Source organism: Nothoprocta perdicaria, unplaced genomic scaffold, assembly GCF_003342845.1.
Source record: "Nothoprocta perdicaria isolate Ctin4 unplaced genomic scaffold, notPer1 scaffold_172, whole genome shotgun sequence".
Taxonomy (NCBI): domain Eukaryota; kingdom Metazoa; phylum Chordata; class Aves; order Tinamiformes; family Tinamidae; genus Nothoprocta; species Nothoprocta perdicaria.
In genome coordinates, this window is record NW_020454894.1 from 820,891 (window position 1) to 833,067 (window position 12,177).

Here is a 12,177-nt window from a genome sequence, read left to right on the forward strand (position 1 = left end):
AAAGGAAAAGATCCTTTCTGAAATGCAGTGTGTAGGCTGGTGTCCTGGCCAAGTCCGACTGGTTGCATGCAGTGGAGCTGGTGTAACGTATTAAATATTGTGCCATTAAATGTGTGGTTATAGAGAATTTCCACAGACTTGACATCAAGGAGAGAGAAAGATAACATAAACATCCCAGTGTCTTCCAGCAGAGCCCTTTGCAGCAAGGGAGCACTAAACCTAAAATGACTTTTTGCCAATAATTGTCTTTAGGTTCTTTAAAGCAATTCAGTCAAACCTCTGTAGACTTAAAACTGCCGCTTACAGGATCTCTAGTAAATGCGAAATTCAATTCAAGGCTCAGTTTAAAATTTAAAATATAAACTTCACATAATGAAAACTGGACTTGTCCAGTGACTTATTAGTCTGGGTTTTTTTCTTTTTTTTTGGTATAATTGGGCAGAATTCATAGACATTGGTACTAGTCTGGGGCAGTAGTGCTTCAGCACTGAAGACTTTAGGAAGACTTTCTGAAGACATCCTCTTAAAATTGGGGGAATCACCTCTTCAGATCTACAGAACCTTTTTTAAAAAGGTAAAAAAGAGTAGGGAATTATTTATTTCTTTTCTTGCTTTCAGAAGAACCCGAGCCTTGGGAAATGGGGCAGCTGGGGACACAGCCCTCAGGCTGCAAGTCCTCGTCCCTTTAAGGTGGGATAGATATGCCAGAAAAAAATCCTGTATCTTTTTGTGATCTAGTGTGCTGAGCCCTGACTTATGGTTCAGTGGGCAGTGCTAATAATGAATTACTCCTGATCACAGCACTGTGGTGTGTAGGATGCACTGGTTTCTCAATGGGTTATTGCTACTCTGCTATATTCCTCCCTTTCTAGGCTTGTGGGGTGCAGCACAAGGCGGGATTTGCCCCACTGTGACTGGGATTTTCACTGGCTTTGGTACTGCAAAGCAAGAGAGACATCAGCAGTATTCGAGTACCCGTCAAGCAGCATGGGAGAGGACGCCTATAGTGCAGGAGGTACCGTGTACGTATCAAAGTCTGGCTGGTTTCTGCTTTTGGATTTGGTTTGTGTTGGGTATATCACAGAATGTTCCATTAAAATAATTTCCATCTGCACATTTGGAGAAAAACGTATTTTGAAAATACCATTACTTGAATTTTCATAAAACTTTAATGTAAGTTCCCTTAAATAATTCTTGACAATGCTATCTTTGCATTTATTGTGCTAAAATGTTAAAGATAAAAATCAAGGTACTTTCAGAGATTTTCATGAAAATATTCATAAAACATTGAAGAAAACATTTTAAAAGTATCCATAATTCTAGCCAAAGTCCATTTCCCTTCAGTGAGCGGGCAGGACTTTAATGGAGAAAAAAAAGATGCATCACACTACTAGCCCACTGCATGCTAAAGAAGGCATTAAAACATCAGAACTGCAAATGCACAATTGCATGAGAGTAAATGTCCCACATTGAAGACAAGTTCCATTAAAAAGTGCAGCTTTCAGGTGTAAAAGCACAGGTTTTATACTTAGGTTTCTATAATACTGCCGAAGATGAGGCATAGAGCATTTCCCTCCAACCACAAGGAAATTCCCTTGAAATTCTGATGAAGGGTTCATAAAATATGCATGAGAAATATGCAGAAGTGTAAAAAGGGGTGCAGCCCCCAAAAACTGTGGAAATGGAAAATCTGAGCTGGAAAATGATGCCTCTTTCCCGAAGCGGAGCAGCCTGCGGCTGTTCCAGGCTGCCCGTGGGCTCGGGCTCCAGCCTGGGCTCCCCTTGCAGCAGCTGGAGGAGCCGGGATGGTCCCGCTGTGCTTGTGGGCACCTCGTGCTCAGTGATGCTTGGATGCCCGCGCTGTTTTGCAGGAGAAAGGGACTCGCTGCTGCCCCACCTGGGGAGGTGTCCGGTCCCTGTGACCTTCCCTGAATTCCTCCTCGCTGACCTTGGAGGCAGCAGCATCCCGCTTTGCAGCGTGCCCTTTCAGAAATGCCCCTCAAATTTATTGATTTCGGAGCTGATGGGGATGTGAGGTCTGCAGGAGCAGCAGCCTGGGCAGCGTAACTGCAGGAACAGTGTGGGCATCGCTGCAGAGCACCCGCTCCCGTGGGAGCGCCCTGGGAATGCTGAGCACTGGGCACCTCACCGCACAGGAATCGCCCAGAACGTGCGTAGGGAAACACCAATGACGTGTTGGCCAAGGGGTGGGTTTCTTGGACATGGATTTTTCTTTTCTTTAGCAAAGAGAGGCCCAACGTCATTGGGCGGTGCTACTGAATAGTGGCTTTGGCATAGAAGCTCCAGGCCATGACCATGGATTTGAGCACCTCAGCGTTGCCTGGTGGCATCTCGCATAGCACTGGCTATAAGTGTCTTCAGGCTGTAGCACAGCGATGTATTAAACACTTTCTGAAGAGAAAAGAAAATGAAAACATGGCATAATTTTATGGACTTCTGTCAGGTTTACTGATGCGGACCCAAACCTATAAACTCTTCTGCAAAATCTGCTTGATGAAGAGCCTGCAAATGATTGGGCTCTGTTGGCAGAGGACGCAGGGTGCTTGGCTGGCAGCTCCCGGGAACCAGGCGTATGGGGCACTCATCAGTGCCCAAGGCTCTGGGAGATAAAGGCAGATCTGGTGCTATAGCTGCGGGCTAGAGCCTGGTGGTGCAAAGCAACGGTTGTAGTAAAGCCTAACGTGTCAGTAGGTGAGTACCAAAAACCAGCGTGGAGGAGAACGGGAGGAGCTCACTCTTCTGCTAAAGAGTCACATGCATTCATAGAAGGATTTTTTTAATGAATTTGAAGAAATCTGTAGAAAAGATGGATTAGGGACTGCTGCCTTTCCTGAGGGAGTGTTTCTTGAAGCTGCTGCTGTGTGATCTGGGATGGAGAAACTTGGTGTGCCTGCTAAGGTCTCATCTCAGAGCATTTCAGCACAGCGGTGGCCTGAGGGTCCATCTCCCCAGTGAGGGTCTGTGCACAGCTAAACTGGCAGGCTGGAAACCAGGGCGCTGGCAGAGCAACAGCCCTGGGTACCTCTGGGGCCTTTCTGGGGCCAATTCACACTGGATTTTTAAGAGAATCGGCATCCATAATGCTGTTATTACTGTTTTTCTCTATTAATTCAAAAGAAGAAAAAAAAAAGGTTAAATGAATTCTTTTCTGGCGACTCCTTTTTATAGCTAAACCGATCATTTTTCCCTATCAATATCTTATTGGCAATTTGAACTGTTGAGAGCTGGTCTAACAATAATGTGCTAATTGCTCTCATTGCTGCAGCAGCTTGGATACATGCTGAAGAGTAATTAGTATTTAACCAATTAAACTTGTTGCAAGTTCATGAACACAGCACTTAGATGCTTTTTCATGGTAAGTTCAAAGTGAATGCCGTAATTTAGCAGCAGTGCCAGAAATAAATAGAAGAATCAGTTAAGGAGTTTGGGGCGGGTTTGTTTGTTTTATTTTTATTTTAATTATAGCAGGGGCTCATGGATTTCATGGATTTTCCTCCCAGCTGCCTCCAGTTTCTCACTAGATGTTTTGGGCTACTGCCATTAGATTATGGCAATCACCTGGAGTTGTCCCACAGTATTTATTTCTATGAACTCTTAGTGTGGAAAAGTAAGATGAGAAATTCCCAGTTTCGCTGTGGCCTCTGGTGCCGATTTCCATGCAGAAGGTTTTAAGGAGTCCTTAACTATGTGGAAGAAGAAAACGGCTGGTGTGTGATGAAGGGTCTAAAATCAGTTCACACGCTCTTGTTAATTAACAGTTCTCTTGCAGGTGACGTAGTTGCTATTGGCATTGCCTAGGCTGTCTCTACTTGAGACATTTTTGGTGATGGAACAGCAATTCACACAATACTTGGGAACCGACTGTTTCTTTAATCCTTTTTAGCTGAATTAATCCCATTGAGGGAGAGAACAAGGGCTTCGCTGCTGAGGTCTGTGAGGTGGTTGCGTGGTGTGAGACCCCAAAATGAGGGTTTTTAGGGATGATGGAGGTACTTGGCTTAAAGATGTACCCGCCCTATATCCTGTGTGCCAAAGCAGGTGGTGGTTGTCCCTCCTGTGGAAACCACACTTCCCTGCCTTGAAACGGCGTCATAAAGAGCAAATCTGTCAGTGTGGTCACATGACAAGAAGTCTTTAAATATCGACTTCTTGTTGCGCCTAATGAGCTAGTAAAGATCATTAATTATGGTCTGACTAAATCCTAAAGCAGCAAGTTTGCCTTGCTTTTGTCCACCCGTGGTTGCTGCTTTCCCCAAGACAACCTGTCTGTTCGGCACGTTACCTGGGGGCAGTTGATAGCACAGATTGACTATCTGCAATATATTGATTGTCAGCAATAATGCTAACTTGGTGATAGAGCTTGGCATCAGCTTTGGAGCCAGCTAGAGATGGTGCACGCTTGTCTCGTGCGATGCCACTTAGACTCAACAGACCAAGCAAGGGAGCACAGCAGTGAGCAACAGGGGATGGATTAAGTGCCAGGGGAGCTGCTGGAGCCGGTTTATCTCATGGCAATCACGTCAAGAAGGGAGGCGGGCGGGTTTGCATGCTCCTTACCGGCCCTTTCTGCAGAAACTCGCTGCATCGCTCGGTATGTCCCGAGGGCAGCTGCCCTTTCATCTGCTCCCGCACAGCGCCCGGCGCAACCGGGAGCCATGCCGAGAGCTGCCGCCGATGAAGACGTGCTTGAACACACCTAATTCTCAGCATTTCTTTCCGTTGCTGGCAGGAGTGGCTCTAATTATCGTACAGTTAGTGTAATTGGCTTTTTTAATGCAATGCTTACACTCACCCAGTTAAGTATACTGATGTAAGTAATGAATAAATTGCTTGAAGATCGTATCACTAATTCTTGGAAAAAATAGTTAAATGCATTAGTGTTTACAATCTTTTCCTTTGGCAGAGTGGATAGGGAGGGCTGAATTTTGTGCTTTTTCGCTTAGCGTAATGAAGAGCTTGCAAATGACTTACGAACTTGAAAAAATAAATCCAGTGTATTTTAGCCTTTTCAAACAAGCTTGTGAGTGATTTAGGAGGAAATTTGCTCCTGTTATGTGGGGCAAGCATGGTAACTGTTCCTGAGAGTTTGTCAGTCACCGTGAGATGATGAGCCCTGGCAATTACACGTCCCTGGTGGGAAATACGTCAACGAGCTTGGTTGGAGAGGGCCATGCGGCTTCGTGCCCTGTTCCCTCGGCTCTGCTGAGCGAGCAGCATTTCTCCCCCAAAGCAAGAGACAGCCAAAAATGTGCGTTGTGCAGACGAGCAAAAGGACTCTGGTAACCTCGTTGTGAGTAAAATAGGCTTTGTGGAGATTTTTGAAAAATAATACTCTGCCTTTTGTTCATGTATGTTTTCTGAGTGAAAGGTGGAATTAGAGACCTCCAGCTTCATCCGCCCATGCGATCCGAAACCAGGCTGCCTTGTTTGTGCCGTATTTGTTCCTGCCTCCAGCATTTGGGTTACGCCGGGGGTGATTCTGAGGAATACATGATCGAATGCAGCTTCCGAGCCCAGGGAGCGGCAGGAGGTGTTGGAAGCGGCAGTTCCGCCCACGCGGGTCCCTGGGGAGCCTCATCCTCAGCGAGTCCCCGGAGGCGCCGCTGGAGAGCTGGGGCAGAGGTGGCCTCTGCGGGAGGATCCGTGTCCTGCTGCGTGCCTGAGGGCCACGCAAGGGGCCCCTCCGCCGCCCGACACGGGCAGCTCGTGTGTGCAGGGCTAAGAGGGTTCAGGGCCTTGTCTACCCGCCTAGGCTTTCCCAGAGAGAGCAAAATGTAAATTTGGTGCATCTGAAGTGCTGATGGCATCTCAGCACGCGGCTCTGCTCTCTGATGAGAATGGGGTGGGTTAAGCAGTAAAGGAGCATAAAAGGGAAAGCCATCTATATTTAGCTTTCTTACGATCTCAAAAGTCCTTGGAGCTCCTGGCTTTCTGCTTGCAGAAATATCCCCTTTCTGCATGAAAGTGCCTGCCAGCGAGGTGCTTGTGTGTGCTGGATGCTGGCATGGCAAACAGCGTGTTTCCAACGGGCCCTTCTGCGACGCGCCTGCGCCACGCGAAGCTCCCCGCTCGAGACCCCGTGTCCGCCAGGCCCGCGGGCCACCTCCCCTGCCACCTCTCCACCTCGTGTGCTCAGGCGTCGCTCCCCGAGCGGCCGGCGGCGGAGGGGCAGCCTGCTGCTGGGAGCAGGGTGGGTTGGCAAAGAGCCTGCAAGGAGCGGATGCGTTATTTATCTATTAATGTCTTTAAAAAATGAGTGCATAATTGGGATGCCTTGTGTCCAGCAACGGGGAGCAAATCCTGCTGCAAGGAACATGCTTGGTCCCATCCCACCAAGGGCACCTCCATGGACTGAGGTCGACTTCCCACCTCACACTGGGCTTGAGCCCCTCTGGTGCTGACTAAATTAAAAAAAAAAAAATCTAAGAGCTAGCTTAAACATGGTTAAAATTTAAACAAGTGTTGCAGCAGAGCTGGATTGTGTTTTGGAATCATTTAAAATGCTGTGGACACTTGTAGGGGTTGCCTTGAGAGCTTGGTCTTGCTACTGCTTGCTGCTTTCTGTAAGGTGAGCTGAATTCCCACTGCCAAAACCTGGCGCCCGTTGGAGCTATTTGGGTTCTGGCTGCTGGGGTTGGTGTTGGCGCTTCCTCACCTGCTGTTGCCACGTGTTTGCAGGCTGGTTATAAGAATTCTCACTGTGCTGGAGCTCTAAGATGTCAGTGCAAACAAATTTCTTGCTGTATAAATTAAATGTAAAGACAAATTATGTTGTAGACCAACTGGGAGTGCTACAGGTGTTTGCAAACTCACAGTTTCAAAGTAATTTCTTTATCTCAATTTGACCATTCACAAATACTATGGGGATGTAAAACCCAACATTGCACTGTTAGCACATAGAATAGAAATGCAAACTGCTTGTATTTGTCTTAGACAGATGGTTCATTTTGCAGAATATCATCAGTGCATATAAAAAATGAGAAATGTAGAAAGAGTTTGTACTCTGAGTTTGCATTTTAGAGGCTATGAATCTTTGTAGGATAATCAAAAAGACAGTCAGTAATTCACACTTCTCTCCAATCGCAGAACTTTAAATGAGTTTTGCCTGTTTTGCCTGGGACTCTTTCCCTTCTATACATTATTATTTACACCACTCTGCTGGATTGAAGCTCTTCTCATGCAAGAGCGAGCAGCTGCTGCTGGAGCGGCCGTGGCCCTTCGGAACGCGCTCCCACCGGCTCCTGGTGCCTCCTGAAGCCGAGAGCAACAAGCCTTAAACGTCACACCTGTGGGAACAGAAAGACCTCAACTCCAATGCCATGTATTAAAGCAAAGCAAAACAAGCAAACAAAAGTGCAGGATTTGGTTTCTTTTGCTCTGTGTTGGACCTCTGGGGCTTCTGAGCCTGGATAATGTCTGCATTGACTCACCTTTATCAGTGTAAGACCTCAGCTAGACCTCTGAAAAGCAATATTTTTCAGTCTTAACCTTGTAAACTAGCTAATTAATGGTTCTGGCACAGACTTAAGCACTTGAGGCACCTTCTCCCAACCATGCAGTGCTTCTACTGAACATTTAATATGTTGGTGGTGCTGGGGAGACCTATCAGAACCTAACAAGACGGGGGTATCTTAGCAGGGCGATGATGAGAAGACAGGAACAAAAGTCTGCTATGGTGAGAGATGTGCTAATTTTTTTTTTTTTATTTGTTTGTTTGTTTTAGTAGATTTCTTACAGAGGAAATAATGAAATTGCTATGGATGACTTCTGCGGAGACGCCCAGGCGATGGTGTCTTGTTTTGCTGGCATTCTGCTTTGATGACCAGTCAGCTCTGGAGGCTGCTGCCTTTGAAGTTACAAAAAGTTGCAGATAACTTCAATGAAATGGAAATTTGTTGAAACTCAGTTCCAGCAGGTGGAAAAATGATCAGAAAAAGTTTAAAGCAACCAACGTATATACGGGTCATGGAAATTCCCATTAAAATATGCATTTTGCAAAACTTTGCAGCCCTTGCAGCTGGCATAGCAGCTTAGTCACTTCCACATCATCACTGAACCGCTGTTTGGTCAAGGACGGAATCAAGTCATCAGAAGCCATGGTGAGGAGAAGTCCGTAGTTCCCTGAGGTTGTTGAAATTCCTCCAGTGGAACCAGCTCCTTGCGTCGCTGCCGTGAGCAGGGTTATTAACAGGGTCTGCCAGAAATAGAGACTGGCAATAGGCTGCTAGAAACACCAAAGCACTTTGGTGCTTTGTCTGCTCTTTAGTGCAGTGGGGAAAAAAAAAAAGCACAAATCAATATTCTGATTAAACCAGAGGACACCTGCTGCTGGTAATAATGGAATTATGAAAATGACCCTTTTATTGTGTGCCATTCTCAAGGATCTAAAGTCTTTTTATGATTTTCATCGTATTTGTCTCATCATTGCACTGTCTTAAAGGCTTCCAATTAAACAGCAAGAGATTTCTCTCACAGGTTTGTTCTTTTCCCCACTTTTTAGAGGAGGGTGCATATGTACAGCCAACTGTTTGGTTGAAGCCTCCAGGCTCTTCAGTTTCCAGTAAGTATTAATTGTTTGCTAAATATTTGTTAGAGATTCATGGCAAAGAGCAAAAGCTCTTTGGCAGATTTGTGATATTGAAAAGCCTGATGAGAAAAATCTTTTCGATTTCATGCTTGATAGGGATGTAATGAGTTTCTGTGACCTGGCTCACGTGTAGTTGGGGTGACTCCTGCTAGCATGAAGTGGCTCCTGCCAGCATGGGGGTGTCAGGCTCTCGTCTTGATGACAAAGGTTGGGTCAAATTTGCTAGATTTAGGGCAATCTATGTTGTTCTGACAAGGGAGCATATGTCAGAACTGCTGTTGAGCAGCATTGGCCACAGCTTTGATTTACTCATCAAAGTAAACTGTGCTGAAATGTGTTCTCATGCTGCTTTTAGGCTGTTAGACCGCTGATAGCTGAGAAATAGGAGCTTATATGTGGGAAGAAAATGCAAATATTGAACTAATAACATAGAGCAGGGGAAGCACCTGGAAGCACTGGGATGGAGGAGGGTGGCAGGAGAGGGCTCCAATAGCCAGAGCCAGCAAGAGCGAGTCCTGCTCCCAGAGGTGTCCTGTGCCCGCGTGCCCTGTTGGAGCTTTCTGAGCTGGGTGTTCGGGTGACTCCTTGCCTGTGTGCAATGTGGAGTGCAATGCACACTGATCTCTCAGGGTAAAAAAGTAAAACTTGAAAAGCATGCTTGGGAAAGTATCATTTTTTTTGTTCGCCATGCAAAGGGAGGCTTTCCTGCCTCGGTAAGGCAATACTGCTGCTTTGCTCTGGTTATAGATATGCTTGGGTCTAGTGACCTGAAAGATGCATTATGCAAGCTGGTTCTCCCCGAAATGCGCTATGCCCCTTGCTATAAAAATGTATATTTTGCTGCTTTGTGGCAATGCAGACAACTGACACTAACTTTGCACGGCTTGATAGCAGATAAGCAGGAGAGGCAGGAACCAGTGCTCTTTTGCTGCCCACCTTTTTGTGTGTCATCTCAAAGAAAAGCACAGGGCAAGGCAGGAGGAGAAACAGAACAAGAGTTTTCCCTTAATTTCCTTCATTTTACCTGCATGCCAATAGAGAGGGAACCAAGGGACAGGATGGAGGAGCAGGGTTTGCAGGGAGGTCTCCTGGAGCGCCCGGTCCCCATGGAGGAGACGCTGGCGAGGCCTCGGTACTGACGGGCTGCTAAAGCGAGCCACGAGCTGTATATTAAAATATGCCCTGAGGTTTTAATAAAAAAAAAAAAAAATCTCTCATGGGTCTTTTAGATGATGTATGATTCCAGCAAATAAGAATACTAAAATGACGATATAGATTCCCTCCCCTGAGGCGATGTTTTATTTCTCTTGCTCTCAGGGCCAATCTTTAACTTTATATATCATTTTTACTAACCTCATTTTGCTCTAAGTGATATTTTAAGTGCAATCCCTTAATACGCAGCACATCATGAATATCTCCAGATTATTTTCCCTCTCTGCAAGCGCAGGAAAGGCCTTTATTTCCTCCAGACCGTGGGATTCCTCTCCTGCTTGTGAGGATTAGAGGCAAAAGGTGCCAGGAATGCTAGGGCTGGTCTGAGGACTGGGGGCTGCATGCTGGCGCCTCCTGAGCAAGAAGAGCACCCAGAAATGTGATGGAAGACGTAACCCCCAAGTCTTCATCAGCACCATTGGCTGGGGAATGATGATCACCAATAGGTGGCAAGGATGATGGGGTGCAGGCTTTTATCCCGAAAACACGGGGGAAAGGAAAAATCCCCTTCCCGGAAAGTGCAGGGAAGCATTTCTGCTGCAGACTGCTGCTCATGGGGAGAGCATTGTGCTCCAGTAAGGGTGTCCCCACTGCAGGGTCACAGTTGTCCCTGGAATTCCTAACGTGCCCTGCGGAGCCGGCGCCGGGCGCGACGGATCACAAAGCGCTGCATAAATCTGGTGGCGGCACCAGGAGCGAGCACCCGTGGAACTGCAAAACACACCGCGGTGGGATGGAAAAATAGGAGCTGGGAAGAAACATGAGGAGCGCCAGTGCCACACGCGGAGCGCGGTGACATCCCCTTTACAGCCGGCTGATTCTCACTCCCGTTAAGAGGCTTCAGCTCGTCTGCCCATAGGAGGAAGGAGATTTGGGGGGGAAGAAAACCGCGAAGAAAGCTGTGATTAATCCTGAGGCAAACCTCAGCTTTGCTGGAGAAGTTTCTTTTAAACGGGATGCTGACTACACGCTTTCCATGTTTCCCACGTTTTTCCCATGGGGTACTGGGAGAAATTTGGAGGGCTGAGGCTTATGTCAATCCCTTGTTTTTCTTGCTAAAAGGAGCAAGCCGAGCGGCCGGTGATGGATTAACTTTTATGACACTCTCCAGGCATCACCGTGAGTGTGAGCTGCATTTAAGTAATGCAGGCAGAGCCTTTATATTTATTATATAATTGACAAGAGGTACAGCACAGCATGCCCAGACAGTGAAAACAACTGTTGTAGGAAATATTTTACTAAGAGGCAACTGCATGCGTGACACACAGGGGCATAAATTTGAGCTGCCAGTTAAACAGGTAAACATATATCATATATATGTTACGTATGATATGTTATATATATATTTATCCTAGGCTTATAGAAATTAAGGCAAAACTCTGAAATGAAGAAAAGTTAGTGTCAGCCTTCTTAAAATAAAGACTCTTGTCCATTTTTCAATGCTGGTTTTTAAAACTGGGTTTTCCTCACGCTTCTGCTCTATATCTTTGCTCTATTCTGTGCGCAGTGCTATAAAAGGGTGCAGGTACAAGCAGGATTTCTAATGAAGCCTTTGAAGCTCCGTGCAGAGCCTCCGTCTCTGGGATGAGAGAACACCGATCGCCTTCTCCATGATTTTTTCTAATGGTGGTCAACCAACCAGATAGGGAAATGCAGATCAAAAGGGAGATTCTCAAATATTTATTATAGTAAGCTGAACAATCAGCAGACTGTAATTCACTTGGTGGAATTAAATCCTTGCAAAATCATTGCATCATAAAGAAAATTGCTTTTTTAATTTAATATTTCTCTTTCGTCCGTTCCTATAGAGACATGCTAATTTAGAAGCTCAATTTATTATCTGGGAGGATATTAGGTAGATAAGAGTTGTCCCCAGACTGCCTGCTGCTGAAGCAGGACCTGCAGGACGGGGCGTGCGGGAAGGTGGGAATCGCTCCCAGCGTTGCTGTTTTGTGGGAGGCAGGGCCGGCACTGCAGGGAGGATGGCAATGCTCTTGGCTTCAGGTTTGGCCAGGGAAGGAGCAGGGGGGTGGGATGTTCGGCTGCCTCCAGCTGCAGCACGCGCCGTCTGCTGCCCGGGAGCACCAAAGCGTTGGCTGCACTCAGGGAAAGCCCTTCTCAAGTAGCTATTTCACGTGACGTTTGGTTTGATAGGTGGATTGTGAAGCCAGGCTGTCGCTTCCTTGGTGCCGCGTTGGTGTTGGGTTGGGTACAGGAAGGCAGTGGGCAGGGAAGGGCTGAGCAGGCGCTCGGGTGTGGGGAAAGCTCCATGCGATCTGCTCCAGCTCTCCCCATTGTGCTCCGTGGTGGTTTCCAGCTCTCCCCGTTGTGCTCCGTGGTGGTTTCCAGCTCTCCCC